General features: G+C 36.2%; 1 long non-coding RNA gene across 1 annotated transcript; it reads left to right on the plus strand.

Moving 5' to 3' along the window:
- The first annotated feature begins 1,058 nt into the window (after nucleotides 1-1,058).
- On the plus strand, nucleotides 1,059-15,155 carry LOC117132492. Its single transcript, XR_004456073.1, has 2 exons — nucleotides 1,059-9,699; nucleotides 9,773-15,155. It is a non-coding gene; the product is annotated as an uncharacterized LOC117132492 (long non-coding RNA).
- The last annotated feature ends 295 nt before the right edge of the window (nucleotides 15,156-15,450 follow it).

Below are 15,450 nucleotides of genomic sequence, written 5' to 3' on the forward strand. Positions count from 1 at the left end.
CATGGATGGAGCCTTTAGAGAAATCTTCTGTTGTTAAGATTTTGTGGAGACACAGAAAATTGAGTTAGCTATCTAATGGAAATGGTTTCAAGTCATTTGAAGATGTAATGAAGGCGTTATGACCAATTTACTAGAGGCATATCCACCCTGTTCGAGCATCCTGGAGCGATCTCTCTGAGCGACCTACCGAGGTCGCTCCCAGCCAGAGCGACCAGTCCAGAGCGACTACCTCAAGTCACTCCCAGCCAGAGCAACCAGCTCAAGTCACTCGCGTTTTGACGCGGCGAGACACGAAAAAACGCGTCGGGAGCGATCTCCTGGAGCAACTATGCTAGGTCACTCCGCGTGTTTTGCTTGGACGATTTTTATGTTATTTCAGGGGCCTTTTGGTCATTTGTTTTGATGTTTTACACTTTCTAAACCTAAGTTAAGTACTTTTGTAAGCCATTGGAGGCAAGATAATCTCTTTTCTAGAGGAGAACTAGTAAAAAACTTCTTTTGATTCAGATTTCATTGCTTTCATCTTGTGTTCTTGTTGATTTTTTATCTATTTCTCTACATGATTAATTTGAAATCCAATATGGGTTTAAGAGGAATCATGGAGATTAGTGAGTAATCACCTTTTGAATTCATGGGTTAGGGAGATCAAGGGTGATTAAGTTAGTTCTAGGATGTTTTAGTGTAGATCATTCTTGTTCCTTGCTAGTAGAGTATTCATAATGCATCTTCTGAGTTGGCCACTCAAAAGTTGATCAATAGGCATTTCCCACCCAAAAGGTGTTTGATGAAATGCCTGAGACAACTCTCCTAGGCTTTTAGTATACTTTGCCAAAGACATTTGTTGTTAAAGGTGCTAAGATAGCTAATAGACTTGTTAGTAATGATTGCTTTCATATTATTCAACCAAAGACATTTGATGTTTGAGATATGTTAGCAAATGAGCATTCATCTAGACATAGAGCTTGCTTAGAATTGTGTCTAGGCTTAAGGTCGATAGTTTGATTGATCATTTTCCATCCTTAGTTCGATACTTGATCACCCTAGGTCTAATCCCTATGCCCATGAGTTCTCTTTTCCCTTAGTCAAGAAAGTATCATTCTGTTATTGCTTTCTAGTATAGTAGAAGTTTAAAACCCATCTAAATCATTGGTTTCACGTAGATTAAGTGAGTACTTGCATTCTCGGTGCTTTGATATCCCTCAGAACTGGTTCGACAATCTTTTATACTATATCATTTGTCTTAGGAGCCTTGAAAACTCCTAACATCAGTATGTGTACATGTTTACACTGTTGAAGCTCTTAATGCACCAAAGTTTCAATTTTTACTTTTCATATCTCACTACTTATGCACACAAACTACATATTTTTCACTTTCTCTCTATATTCATCAAAAATAAAATCCAAGATTTTGATCCTAAACTTTGTAAGATTCAAACTCAACAATCTTGGTCATTAACAAGTGGATATGTTTCGTGGTGAAGTTCTATGTGATACGAGAAGCTAATCAAGTTATCTCACTGGCTGAAAGTATGAAGTTGATTTTGTTTTCCAAATCTGTTCGTCAGAAGACTTCCGTGGAAGTTTTATGGTTGTAGAAGACTTATACAGAAGTCTTCTAGTCAATACATAGGTTAGAATTTTAAAATCCAAGCATGTTTATTAATATGATTTTTAAATTATTTATCGTTGTTTACAGAATAAATTTATCAGAATTTTAAAATTATTTATATAATGTTATAAATTATTTTAAAAAATATAAATTCTACTATATAGTGATTGAGAAGTCACATAAATGATTTTTTATTACGTGTTGATCATAAATGAACTCTTCAAATTGTTATAATTTGATTGACCGATGATTTTTTAATTTTATTTATTATAATTATATCTAAAAGGAAAGGATAAGTCAATTACCACTTTCCAAATAATCTACATAATATTAGAAATACTTTTTTATGGTAGCTAATTGCTGAAACTAAGAAAGAGTAATAATGCGATCAATTTTTTTTATATATTTATAAATTACATAAAATGTGATATAATGATTTTATATTCGTATAAAAATAATTATATTTGTATATCAAGTATCATAATAACTATTAATGTCTAAAAATTCAATGCATGCTTTATAAATCATTTATAAAATTATTTATATTGGCTTATCAGATGTTTTAAATAATTATAAGAGGTTCTAAGTCATTTATAGAAGCTTATACATTAATTTATAAAATGTATTTTGAAAATTTATCCTCCTATTACAATACTTTGAATTTTTTCATTTTTAAGGATAAAATTCCTCAACTATGTTTACTTAGTGTAGACACTCCTAAACTAAATATTTACTCGTAGGAATGGTAATTATGACCTGTTAGAGTTTAATTCATTAAATAAAGTTAGTTTATGGAGTTTTTTGTTAAATATTTTGTTTGAGGGTTTTTACCCAAAACAAACTTAGTTGAGGGGTTTTAAAGTTAAAATTTCTTATTCTTTCCTTATTATCTATTATTTAAATCCTTATAGTGGGATTTGTTTTATCAAAAACCAGTTGCAATAAACTGACGAGATATATTCTTTCCTAATATCATCCATTTAATATTTAAATATATATATATATATAGCAAGATTTGAGTTACCAAAATTAGGTATATATTACATCCAGAATATCTTTAAAAATTTATCAGAAGATATTATATCTCATAGCTGAATTAAAATTTATTAGAGGATATTCTATCTCATAGCTTCTCTTGAAAACTAGGTCATTTAGAAACTTAAACTAATTTGCTATATAAATATCACGCCACCCCTATTAGTTTCACGCATCTATCTTTTAAGTTTTTATATGTTTTTGATCGTTCTAATTTAAATTCTACTTTTGTGATCTTGCGTAGGTGTATGATAATCAATAAGTAACTCATATACGGGAACACCATTACTGGTAATTTTATGGGGGATTCTTCTTCTCCGTTTATTTTTATTCTCTTCCTCTCCATGTTGTATCTCTATCTATATTTTGCATCAGTAGTGATTCAACTAACAAAAAGAGGCGACTCTGTTTATCCAGGAACTGATCATCCCTTTCGAAAAAGGTAATTCTTTTTTTTATTATGTTAAATCACTTATCAAGAATATAATATAAGATGTGTATGCTAATCAAGTGCAATTTATTTATTGTGTGTGATCCTCTTTGGTACGTCTGAGAGCCAAAGGTAATCTCAAAGCTTATTAAAAACTTTGAAACTCATTGACGTTGTCCTATCAATTATATAATTTGTTATCTTTTGGGGATTGTTTACATCTTTAAATATTTTTGTTAGAATTACCTTTTTTCTGACTCAAGGCTTAGAGAAGAAAACCGTAAATCATCTCTGATGTTACAATGAAACCAATGATAATAAATCTCAGGTAATTCAAATCTCTCTTTTATATTTCATGACTGATTTTTTTATTGGGTTTATGCGTGAAATATTTGTTTTTTCTCAATTATATATTTCTGATGTTTTAAGATTAGTGTTAAATGTGATCATTTGAAGCATAATGCATTCTCAGAACACACCTCCATGATAAACACTTCTATGTAAATTATGTTAGTGATTTTGTATCTGAGTATTGTGACTGATGTTCCAAGAGAGAAAGCGTATCATCTCAAACCGAGATTGTTGGGAAAGGTATTTGGTTTATTGATGTAATTGGATAATTGACATCTAAAGGATACATTTTATTAGATAGTACCAAGCAGTCCTTGTAAACCTTTTGAAAACTTTTTGAACTAACAGAATAATCATGCTTAACCTATAAGGAGTTCAAAGAGTTATGTATCTAAAGGATACGCTTTATCAGATATAAATGATATGTTTTATTAGATAGTACCAAGAGTCATTTTAAACTCAAACAATGCCATGTTCTGAGTTGTACACATTGTATTGACTTTTTTTTCCTTGCGGTGTGTATTCAGATAGCAGTAGTGAAGTGCAGATATGAAGTAATATCAACCAAAGTTAAGAGAAAGGTCTTTTAAAAGCAGAGATAATCACATGGGCCTCTCTTGAACATGTTAAACAACCAGCAGTTTTGCAAGACCCGAATTTCTTAAACATGTTTTCTACTTTCTTTTTTTCTTTTTATTTAGTTTCACCTGATGAGAAGTTTGAATAACAAACTCTTGACAGTGAACAAAAAAAAAACAAACTCTTAACATTTTAAAATTTATATTATTTGTTTGTGTAATGGTGCAGAGGTTTCAATGAGACCGGCTTATAGTTCTTCCAAGAAAGTATTGGTGAATGACAAGGTTGAAGCTGAAGTGAAGAAGAATAGAAGGATGATAAGCTTGAAGGAGACGCTGCTTTGAACAAGTTCTTCCGTGAGATATATTTGAATTCTGATGAGGATATGAGGAGTGCTAGAGCAAATCATTTGTGAGTATCTATCTATCTATATTCCTATTTAGTCTTTCTTCTCTCATGGAGATTACAATGTTTTGGCATTTTGATTGCCTCTTTTGCAGTTTTGCACAATCAACATGTGGAATCTAATGGGACAGTGCTTTTAATAGACTGGAAAGATGTTGGTGCTAAGAAAAACGAGAGCACTCTTCATGATGATCTGACGCTCAAGACATGAGAAATATGATCTTATATGATGTGTGGGTTTTACCTTAATCTAGACAGAACTCGAAGCCTTGGTCTTAAGGTCTGGTTTCTCTACTTTATGGACTTAAGGTACTTTGTATTTTTCATAACTCATATTTTTTATACGAAACACTGAATTTTTTAATCTAAACGTTCTAATGTATTCTTTGTTCATATGAACATAGTATAAATATCAATATGTAACATCGAATTTTTCATATTAACCACATACATGTAACATAAGTATCATATAGTTGTAAATATGTAATTATCAATTTAATAATAATGTTAATGTATGCACATGCGTGCGGGCGGTCCACCTAGTAAACTTAAAAGGAGTTATAAAACCTACAATTAATGTCATTTTTCTATGCGACTGATCTTACATAGGCCATAGCATCGCAAATCTCAAATTTGTCTACAAAATGCAAAATCTAATCTCAAATTTGTCTACAAAAAGAAAATCTAATCATATTAATATTTATAATTATTTTCTATGTATAATACTAACTGATAGGATCTCATTAGTATGCCAAAATAGGAGTACAATATTCCTTAACATCATGCGACCATACATGAAAAATAAATTGTGCAGAATTAGCAATATGATCTGCAAATAATAAAAATATACACAAAGCGACAATATGATCAACAAATAATAAAAATATACACAAAGCGAATAAAAAATGGTAAACCATTTTTCGGAAAGAATGTGAAAGCCCCAGAGGCCACACGCTTGAAAATCTGGTGTAGTACGGATTTGAACTCGGATCTGCAACGCACGAAGATCCACAGAACGCCTTGACCATCCGACCACATATGCGTGGTTAACAAAGCGAATAAATCTTCTTCTATGTGTACCAGGTCGTGAAAAGATCTATAGTTGTAACACATTTTAACGTTTTGTTCTAGTTTATTTTTAAAATGATCCACATATCACCAAATATAAATATACGTTATATTGTTAATTAGTTGAAAAAATATTAGATCCATCTAAATTGTCAGGGGTAAAATATTAAAGTGTTTATGGTCTAATGGCAATAGAAACTAGTTGAATTTTTATGTCTTAAAGTCAAAATCTTTTATACATAACATTATTGTTTAAATTTAAATTTTAAAAGCTGCCTTTAAACTTTTTAAAATGAGTTTAGAGTCCAAAATTTCCATTTTTAAAATTTTTTTAGGTGATTAGTTGAACATATATTTAAATATCTATAGCAATAAATTTATATCAAATGAGTTTTATTTATCTATTTGTAAATTAGTATACAATTTTCAGACATTTCATTCATAAATTACAACATATATAAATGACTAAGGCACCTTGTGTTGCAAGTTTGGACACGACAATGAAAGATACTATGGGTTTTGTACGAACGTTAGATTTATATATCTATAACAATAAATTTATATCAAATGAGTTTTATTTAGAGTTAATTAGCGTCCATATACCCAGAAACATCTTATATTTGCACTGTACCCCTCATAAATAAAAAATAATTTCAGTTCAAATTTTGCCTCTATCAATTTAATCCAATTGTTTTATGTAAGTGTGTAAGGTGTGTAAGATAAGTAAGGTGTGTAAGCTTTTTGTTAGAAAAATGATTTTTTTTAGCTTTTTCTCATTATCTTGTTCTATTTTTTTCCTTTCCTCTCACATACACAATTCTCATCTGTATTTTATTTTTCTAAACTTTACTTTCTAATTATTATTTCAGTTTCTTCCGTTCCAAATTCAACTCACTTTGTATTTTAACTATATCCAACATAAACACCAATCGCTGTGGTAAAACACTATTTTTATGTTGGAATCAAATCTCCCAAAATTATATTTTAAAAGTGTTGTGCTGGACAGCTATGGAAACTAGGTCCTCTTTCCAAAGAATTATACATTGTTTCATACATGATCTGTTACTTAATAAATTGATAGATACATGCTTTGCGAGTTGATATATTTTTTGATAAATTGTTTGTTATTTGCTAAATTATTTTGTTACTTGTTGTTATCTGATAAAATATTTGTTATCTGGTATATGTTTTGTTACCTGATATATAATTTTGTATAAAAAAATTGATAGATGATTTGTTACTTGGTACATGTTATGATAGCTAATATATAATTTGTTATTTTGTACATGTTATGTTAGATCATATATAACACTATATTTTAGCGACTATAAATTACATTAGCTGAAACCTTTATGTGTTGTCGTTGTTGTTAGACTGTTTGGAAGATTCTCCAAATATATTCTTTTCATATGCTCGTGGTTTTTCTAAATTGAGACTAATAAAGTGAATGTGTAAATATAAGATAAAAGTGAATGTGAAAGTATATGAGGAAAGATAATATAAAAAGAAAGAGAGTGGAAGAATGTGTAAGAGAAAATAGAATATAAAAGAAAAAATTGGCAAATTGGGCAAATCGCAAGTTTGATATTAGGGAGTTGGGACACCTCAAGTTTAAATTAGCAAATTGGGCAAATCGCCTTTTCGAGAAGTGTGAAATGTCGACAGAGGGCGCGCGTGGTTCTTGATATTACGACCGTGCCACCGCTTATTTTTTTATTTAAAAAAATCAAAAAAAAGACCTAATAAAAACAAAAACAAAATTAAAAATTAGAAAAACAAAAACATCCCATCAAAATATACCAGAACCACCTTTAAACAGCTGCAATTGAGAACCAAACATAAGAAGATTCTCACATAAGAACCACCCTCGACTGAACCCAGATCGGCATGGTATCCCCGTCCAGCGTAACGCCCTCGAGGAGGGTGACTCGTAGTCAATCCGCCAGTGATAGAGAAGCAATTCCCAAGTAAATTCCCCGAGAAGGCAAAAGTAGAACTCGTTATGAAGGTATCTCCTTTCACTAAGCTCCGCTGTGAAATTCTTTGGGAAAAGTTTTTAAAAATAAAGCGTTGGGTAAATGTCTGGATTTGGTCATTGTATTTCAGTAATGACCACGGAGTCAAAAGTAGACGAACCTGCATCAACCGACCAAGAAGAAGCTGCATCCACTGAACAAGACGAAGCTGCATCCACCGAGCCGGAATTTATTGTCACCAGGCCGACTTTCCCGGAAAGACTGTTCGCACGTAATTGCTATCCTGCCAAACCTCGACTGAACATCTATTCAAAGGCGAGTATCATTGGATCGTTAGTGAAGTTGCTAAGAGGCTCCCCTGAAATGAATTGTCTGCTAGGAAGTCAGTTTAGAGCTCTGTTCCACTTACCTGTAGCGCGCTGCTCTAACTCTGCGAAACTTGTACATTCTCTCCTCAGCCGTCAGCTGGTTACGATGCGCCTATATGAGCTCTGGTTCTTGTTTGCAGACAAGCCACTACATTTTTCTCTGCGTGAGTTCGGAGACATCACCGGGCTGAAATGCGAGCCTGAAAGGGAAAAAGTAGGAAACGGGTCAGAATCTATCGATGCCACACCTGGACGTATGTGGAAAGAGTTGTTTGAAACTGAAGATGAAGACGTGACTGTACCAGATGTTCTTCGTATGCTTGAACAGCCTAGTCTTCCTGAGTGGAAGCGGTTGCCACTAGCTCTCATTGCGCTTGTAGATGGGCTCCTGGTTTGTGGTCACAAACTTCTTCGTGTGACGCCTGCTTACGTCGAGATGCTGGAAGACACCGGATCATTTCTTCAATATCCATGGGGAGAGAGGCATTCGTCAGCACTCTGTCTAGATTGACACCACCTCAACCTTCTGATCCTTCTAAAATGGATAAATCCCTTTCGGTCATGCGCATTCGTTTGAAACAGCAGTCAACAGCGTGTTATGGGTTCCCTCTGGCGCTGCAACTTTTTGCTTTTAAAGCTATCCCCTCATTGCTTGAGAAAATTCCCGAACCTAATAAAACCACTTCTTTCTTGCAAGAACCAGAAGGATGCGACTCAACAAATGCACTTCTGAATTTTGAAGACATACTTCTGGTGGAAACCCAAAGAGAGGTACAATGCTGTTGTCTATCTTATTTGCAAAACAGAAGTTAAGACGCTCAAACTTTGTGTACTTATGAATGTTTGTGTTCTTTGTTTGAGGTTATTGTTACGTATCCAATCCCAGATGAAGGTGGGGATCCAAAGTGGAAGAAAGAAATAATCGATCCCCGAATAGATAACTTAGTTCGTCGAATGCGGGAAGGGCACGAGTTCAAAGCAACAGACTTTAGAGGAGGTGATTCATCCCTTCCACCTCTGAAGGCAGCAGAAAAGGCTGAAGGTGTTGGTGTCAAAAAAAAGTGTCAAAAGCCGTTTAGGCGGTTTGGGAAAGCCTGTGATGAACGTGGAAGTTCGACTCAGGCGCCTGAGCGTCCTATTCGACCTCGTCGTGGGATATGTAAACAGGCTGAACCAGGGAACTTATCAGATAAGGAGCAAGAGCTCAAAGAGTGGATACGAGTTGAACTGAAAACCCAGTTGGGTAAATTGCGGAACGAGATTTTTGACTGGTTGCATCATGATAGGGGAGGCTCGTCCACGGTTCCGCAAAACACAGCAGCGGGTAAAACAAACAGAGACAACGGTCACGCTGACCCAACCGGCATGGAAGTTCCAAAGAAATGACGTCCGTTCAGTGGTGATGGTAATGATGAAGCTGAAATATTTGGGTCTGATAGTAAGAAACATAAGAAGAACAACAGCGATGGGTTTAGCGATGAGGAGACGATGAGAATGCATGATAATCATTGTGATGGTCGCACGCCAAATGCTCGCTTCTGGGAAAAGGTAATCAAACTGCTCCTACAATTTGTAATGATAAACAATGCCTGAATCCCGGTCTAACTTTTTTGAGGAAAATTCAACGTGTAGGTAGATTCAATGGCGGGCGAAGGCCCCTCTTTCTCGAAGTCGGCAAAGATTCCAGAAGCCGATGTTTCAACGCCTATTGGACCAGAAACTGTATCAAAGCCAGCTAAACCAACTCTCCCGGAACCGTTGGAGGTAAATAGATTATAACAATGAATTTATAGGCTCTAAATATATTATGTTTGCTGTTCAGCTTGGTTTGGCCAGGTATTCAGCGTAGATTATCAGTTGTTCGTTTTAGCTTGTGAGGTGTACAGGAATACTGATTTGTTTGGTCAGGTATTCAGGTTATTTAGTTAAGGTATTCATGTTAATTTATGAGGTGTACAGGAATACTGATTTGTTTGGTCTGGTATTCAGGTTAATTTAAGAGGTATTTTGCTTAAGTAGTCAGGTTTACAGATCTGTTTGATAGTTTTTAGGTGAGTTTCAGAGGTATTCATCTTAGTTAGTCAAGTGTTCAGCTAATTTTACCAGGTGTACAGATTATGTTGATTAGGTGTTCGGATTTTTTTATCAGGAGTTCAGTTGAGTTTGTCAGGTATACATCCAAGTTGTTAGGTGAACATATAAACTACATCTGAATCGAAGAATTTGAATGAGCTATATCTGAACGTTGTCAGGGCGAGGGGGAGATGGGTCTCCAATATCAGGGCTAAATTTGTTAGCAGAAGAGGTTGAAAAGGGGACACGGAGTGACAATGTGTATAAAGATCCACAGGAGAACACTTGTAGGATGCTTACCGTTTGGTCTCATCCTGAATCTTACGTCCTTCCGCCGGAGGAACAAGGTGGTAAAGCGTCACCGACAAATTCTGAAGATTACAAGACACCGCCAGAGGATGATCCGATGACTGAATCTCGCACACCAGACGTTGGGAATTCGAAGCTGAGTCGATATCTGACTAGGTCATTAAAAAAAGCAGAGCTAGGAGGGAAATGTATTCCAATAAGCTCAACAAAAAAAGATGACATCCCGACGAAGCGTATTCCGAGACGTTCAACAAAGATTGGAGGAGTGTACACCCCAGACAGGAGACTGAAGAAGCTTTTCCAAAGCTGCAGGAAACCCAAATATACGCCCTTAGCAGACTTGGAGATAGCGCAGTTTCAAGAGTTTCAGTCAATTCTCCGCGAGAATCCGGCACAGTAAGTTGTTTGGATATACTATATAAAATTCTTGGACTGTCAAATGTTTAATATTGACTTTTGGTTTGTTTTCAAATTTCAGGGAATTTGAAATTGTTATTGGGATCCATGTCTCAAATAAGTTCTTCCTGTCGTTGGCGAGGCCAACAAATTGGGTCAGTACCGAGGTATTCAAATCATCAGAACTTAATTTGGTTTATTCAAGTTACAACACGGATTTCAACCGATTTAATGTTCTAATGGTTTGTACATATTTTTCAGCACATTTCTGTGCTAATTGGTATGCTAGTAAGGCGACATGGACGCAATTACCTGAGTGGGAGGTGCAGATTTGTAGACTACTTCAGTATTGCGGGCATCATATCAAAGTTTGCAGAGTTCGAGAAGGCCTCAGATAAATTGGGATTCAACTAGGGAGGGCTTGTCAGTTACAGTTTCACCGGAAAAACGCGGCGTCGGAATGACAAGAAGGGGTTGTTGGTTGATGTGGACAGGGTGTACGCCCCAATGATGTGGGGAAAAGATCATTGGGTTGGTCTTGTGATTAACTTGACATGCAGACAAGTGGAGATTTTGGACTGCAACATTTCCCATAATGAGTCCGATAATGAGGTGAACAAGCACATGGCTTATCTTCTACGCGCATTGCCTCATGTCTTAGCTGCGTTTTCGCCTCCTTCCGATAGTAGTCATCCTGAAGAAGACCAAGCATTTTCATGGGTGCGTCCAGACAATATTTACTTCAACGAAAGATCTGATGACTGTGGACCATGCGCGGTCAAATTTCTGGAAATGCATGCAGCGGGATACTCCTATGAGGATATGGGGCAGATCGATGACAAAATGGTGGACATATTCCGTCAGAAATACGCGATGGATACCTATGAAGAATTTATTGGAAACGCAAAAGTTCAAAACGATGGTTGAAGACGTGTATATTGCCTGCTTCATTTCGTTTGTTAAACCGAATTGTTAAACGGTTTTTGTATCTTTCCATTTATCCAGACACTATAATTCAAACAGATCAGTTTATCTTTGATGGTTTTACATCGTCTTTCTTATATAGTTAGGATTTAGGGTTTAGGGTTGCATGTTTAGGGTATAGGGTTTAGGGTTTAGTTATTTGTTTCAAAGGAAAATAATTTCAGAAGTAGTTGGTGTTTTTACTGTTTCATTTAATAAGTATTAGTGTAAAATTTAAAAATTGATTGCAATAACTATTCCCGTGAGTGTGTTAGGTACAAAATGTGGGAGGGGACAATAACTTTCCTATTAACTCATAAGATTCCTTTGTTTATTTCTTTATTCTATATATACATATTCAATGCGTGTGATAAACATCTCCAACAGAACTCAATAGTATGGCATCTCTAAACATCTCCAATCTTCCAGAAGAAATTTTGTGTAAAATAATAGAGATGGTGGGAGCGGATTCATTCTACTATCTTGGTGGTATTTTGCGGGCTGGGAAACGCGGTTATGCACTTGTCCACGAACCCTCCGTCTTAAGGAAGTGTAATGTTCAGCCAATGGTCACGTTTGCAACATGTCAAATCTGCACTGGTGGTCAGTTTCGGGAGTTTTTCATCAAGTGCGTAACAGCTGGCAACACAAACGCTATCTACTATGAAGGGCTCTATGCAGCACTGATGGTAGGTCCTGAGAAATGTATTAGAATATTGCAACCAAATGTCCCAAATCATGATTTATCTACTTTAGCCGTCGGCATTTTCAACGTGTGTATTGGCAATGACAAGGAAGCCAGTAAACTGTTTCAGCAGTTTGCAGCTAATCACTATGACCTTCGCTCGGATGCGATAGTTGGACTAGGAGCTGATCTAGAGTGGCGATTGATATCATTTGGAGCGCCATACATGAACAGATATGGTGCATCTTTCAAATTTTTGGATGATGAGGTCATCAGGTCACCAAGCTGCCTTTATGGCCATGATTACACAGTCGATTTTGAAGGTTCTTGTAAAAACTGCAGGCTATTTTGGATATGCTGCAACATTTCTCACATCCTCTAGGACTTTATTTATGTTATCCTCGATGTTACCTCTTTTCTATCGTATAGCTTAAGTATTCGTAGACCTTAAGTATTCGTATACCTTAAGTATTCGTCAATGTTATCTGTTTTCTCTCGTATACCTTAAGTATTTCGTCAATGTTATATGTTTTCTCTCGTATACCGTAAGTATTCGTATACCTTAAGTATTCTTATACCGTTTAATCAATCAAAAGTGAGTAAAGATAAATACTAATGGAATTATGAATAGAGATGTCAATTAGGCTGTCCATGTCCAATGGGTATGTCCAAATGGACAAAGCATTTTATTGGGCATTATTTTTCTTAAGTCCTAATTGACATTAGCCCATCTAATTTGGACTTAATAGGTTTCAGTCCAATTGGACAACTTTAAATTTTGGGCTCTCGTATACCGTAAGTATTCGTATACCTTAAGTATTCGTATACTGTCAGTATTCAAATACCGTCAGTATTCGAATACCGTCAGTATTCGAATACCGTCATTTTTCGAATACCGTCAGTTTTTGTACACCGAATCTTATGTTTTCATGATAATTGTATGAGTAAAGAAACGATAAACCGATGTTGGAGTTTGTCTCCTAGCTTTGATGGTATACGTCACTTTCCAAAATAACAGCTAATGTTATACTCGACAACGGAATTAGAACAATGCTTAATGTGGTAAATGCATGCCTAAAGTATTCGTCAATGTTCTATGTTTTCTCTCGTATACCTTAAGTATTCGTATACTGTTTAATCAATTGGGTTGTCCATGTCCAATGGGTATGTCCAAATTGTACGTAGTCCAAATTGTCCAAACCCAAAATAGAACCATAAACCATTCCATGTCCAAATGGTTTTAGCCCATCTAATTTGGACTTAATAGGTTTCAGTCCAATTTCACAACTTTAAATTTTGTCCCAAATATGGACTTAATAGGTTTCAGTTCTTGGTTAACCCATGGTCATTAAGCCCATTAACGGATTTCATGATTGATTCGTCATCAGCCTTATCCTTTTCACGACGTCTTCTTGCGTCTTCCTCACGGCTTCGAGAACTGAGGTACCGGTTCAATAAAGTCGTCATCCTCGTCTTCTCTTACCAGGATTTCATGTGTCTGACCACCCGAAACACACTGAGGTACCGGTTCGACAAAGTCGTCATCCTCGTCTTCTCCATCCGGAGTTTCATGTGTCTGACCACCCGAAACACACATAGGTACCGGTTCGACAAAGTCGTCATCCTCGTATACTCCATTAGAGGTATCATGTGTCGGTCTAGACGAAACACATTGAGGGACCTGCCCAACTAAATCATCACTGTCGTCAACTTCCCGAGTATGCATGTTGAACGGCTTTGGAGGAGTCTGGAGAACCAACATTTGGGAGTTGTTGTCCAAACTTGGGTCCTCTTCTTGATTTGGATCTGAATGATTCTCAGTGTCGGCCACTTGATCACTTGACTTGACACCTAAATTGTTACTTGCTTCTTCAATATTCTCCATCGAAATCCTAGATGAGCCTATGTAATCTCTACCCTCATCTACGTAATCTTCGAAAGTTGATGGTGGGTTTGCGGTACGCTGTTTGTTTGTAGATGGACCACTGCCTTTGTTTGAAGAAGGATTAGTTCATCCACTCCTCGTTTTAGTCACCACCTCACCACGTACACCTCCATATGTTACGTTCGTTCGACAACCACCACCTACCCCTCCATCATCATCCTTATCATCGTCCCATTCGCAATTTCGTCCAACAAAATCATGCCATAAATTGTAATCATAATCCTCATCGTCGTCATCTTCGCCTTCCCCTAACGCAGCATCTTCAGTCGTGTCCACTTTATTCTGAACTTCACATATAGTTCCATCCACTTCACGCATCCCAAAACAATTTGAGGCATAAACTGCTTCAATTTCCGCAACTCCCATCAGAATTATTTCATCTTCGGTCAAATCAGTCTCACCGTCATTAACTTCATTCCGGGTGTGCACATCAGCAGACGTACTCCCAACTTGCATTTCGTTGCTGCTGGCAACTTCTTTGGACTTCAAAAGATTCCCCATTGGCCTCAGATAAAGGATTTTCCCATCTACTTCCTCTTTGAATGTGACAAATACGTTGATGTACTTGTCCACCTTACGTGCCGAAGAGAACAAGTCGAAATCCTTGTCGTTGGAAATTTGAACAGGAGCTTCTCTTTCACCAACAGCACAAGATCCGTGTTCACGAAGCCAATATGACATCTCAACGGCAACAGACGTTCCAACTAGACCGTATGACTCAAGAATGGCCCGCTTCAAGGCTTCAACATAAGTTATCAACTTCGCATAGACAGCGCTCCCTATACGGTCGCTATCAAGTTTAAAATCCCAGTCACCAGTGCCGTACATAATCCACCGTCCAGAGATTACAACGATGTATGAATCGTGAACACCTACGAAAAATAGAACATAAATTAATTTAAAAATTCAATGTGCTAATCAGAAGCAATAAATATAGTTTCGTACAAAAAAACACCTGAATTCCGAACACCCTCAAATCTGTAATAAATGATTTCAGCCATAACTATAATGTTATAAATGCAATGGTGTACGGCTTATATATGATTTACCTTCGATGCTAGATACAGAACACCCACCATCCGCCATACCCTTTCCTCCCTCACCATATCGGATGCAGCTCATGCCTCTGTGTGTAAAATTCGCTGCCTCAAGTTCCCGAGTTTGGTAGCCTTTTTTACTCATCAACAAGGAGACAGGCAAAGAGATAGAGTTCGTACGTTTTTTGTATTAAATAATTAATATTTGCCCTGTTTTTAAT

This window comes from Brassica rapa, chromosome A01, assembly GCF_000309985.2.
Source record: "Brassica rapa cultivar Chiifu-401-42 chromosome A01, CAAS_Brap_v3.01, whole genome shotgun sequence".
Lineage (NCBI taxonomy): Eukaryota > Viridiplantae > Streptophyta > Magnoliopsida > Brassicales > Brassicaceae > Brassica > Brassica rapa.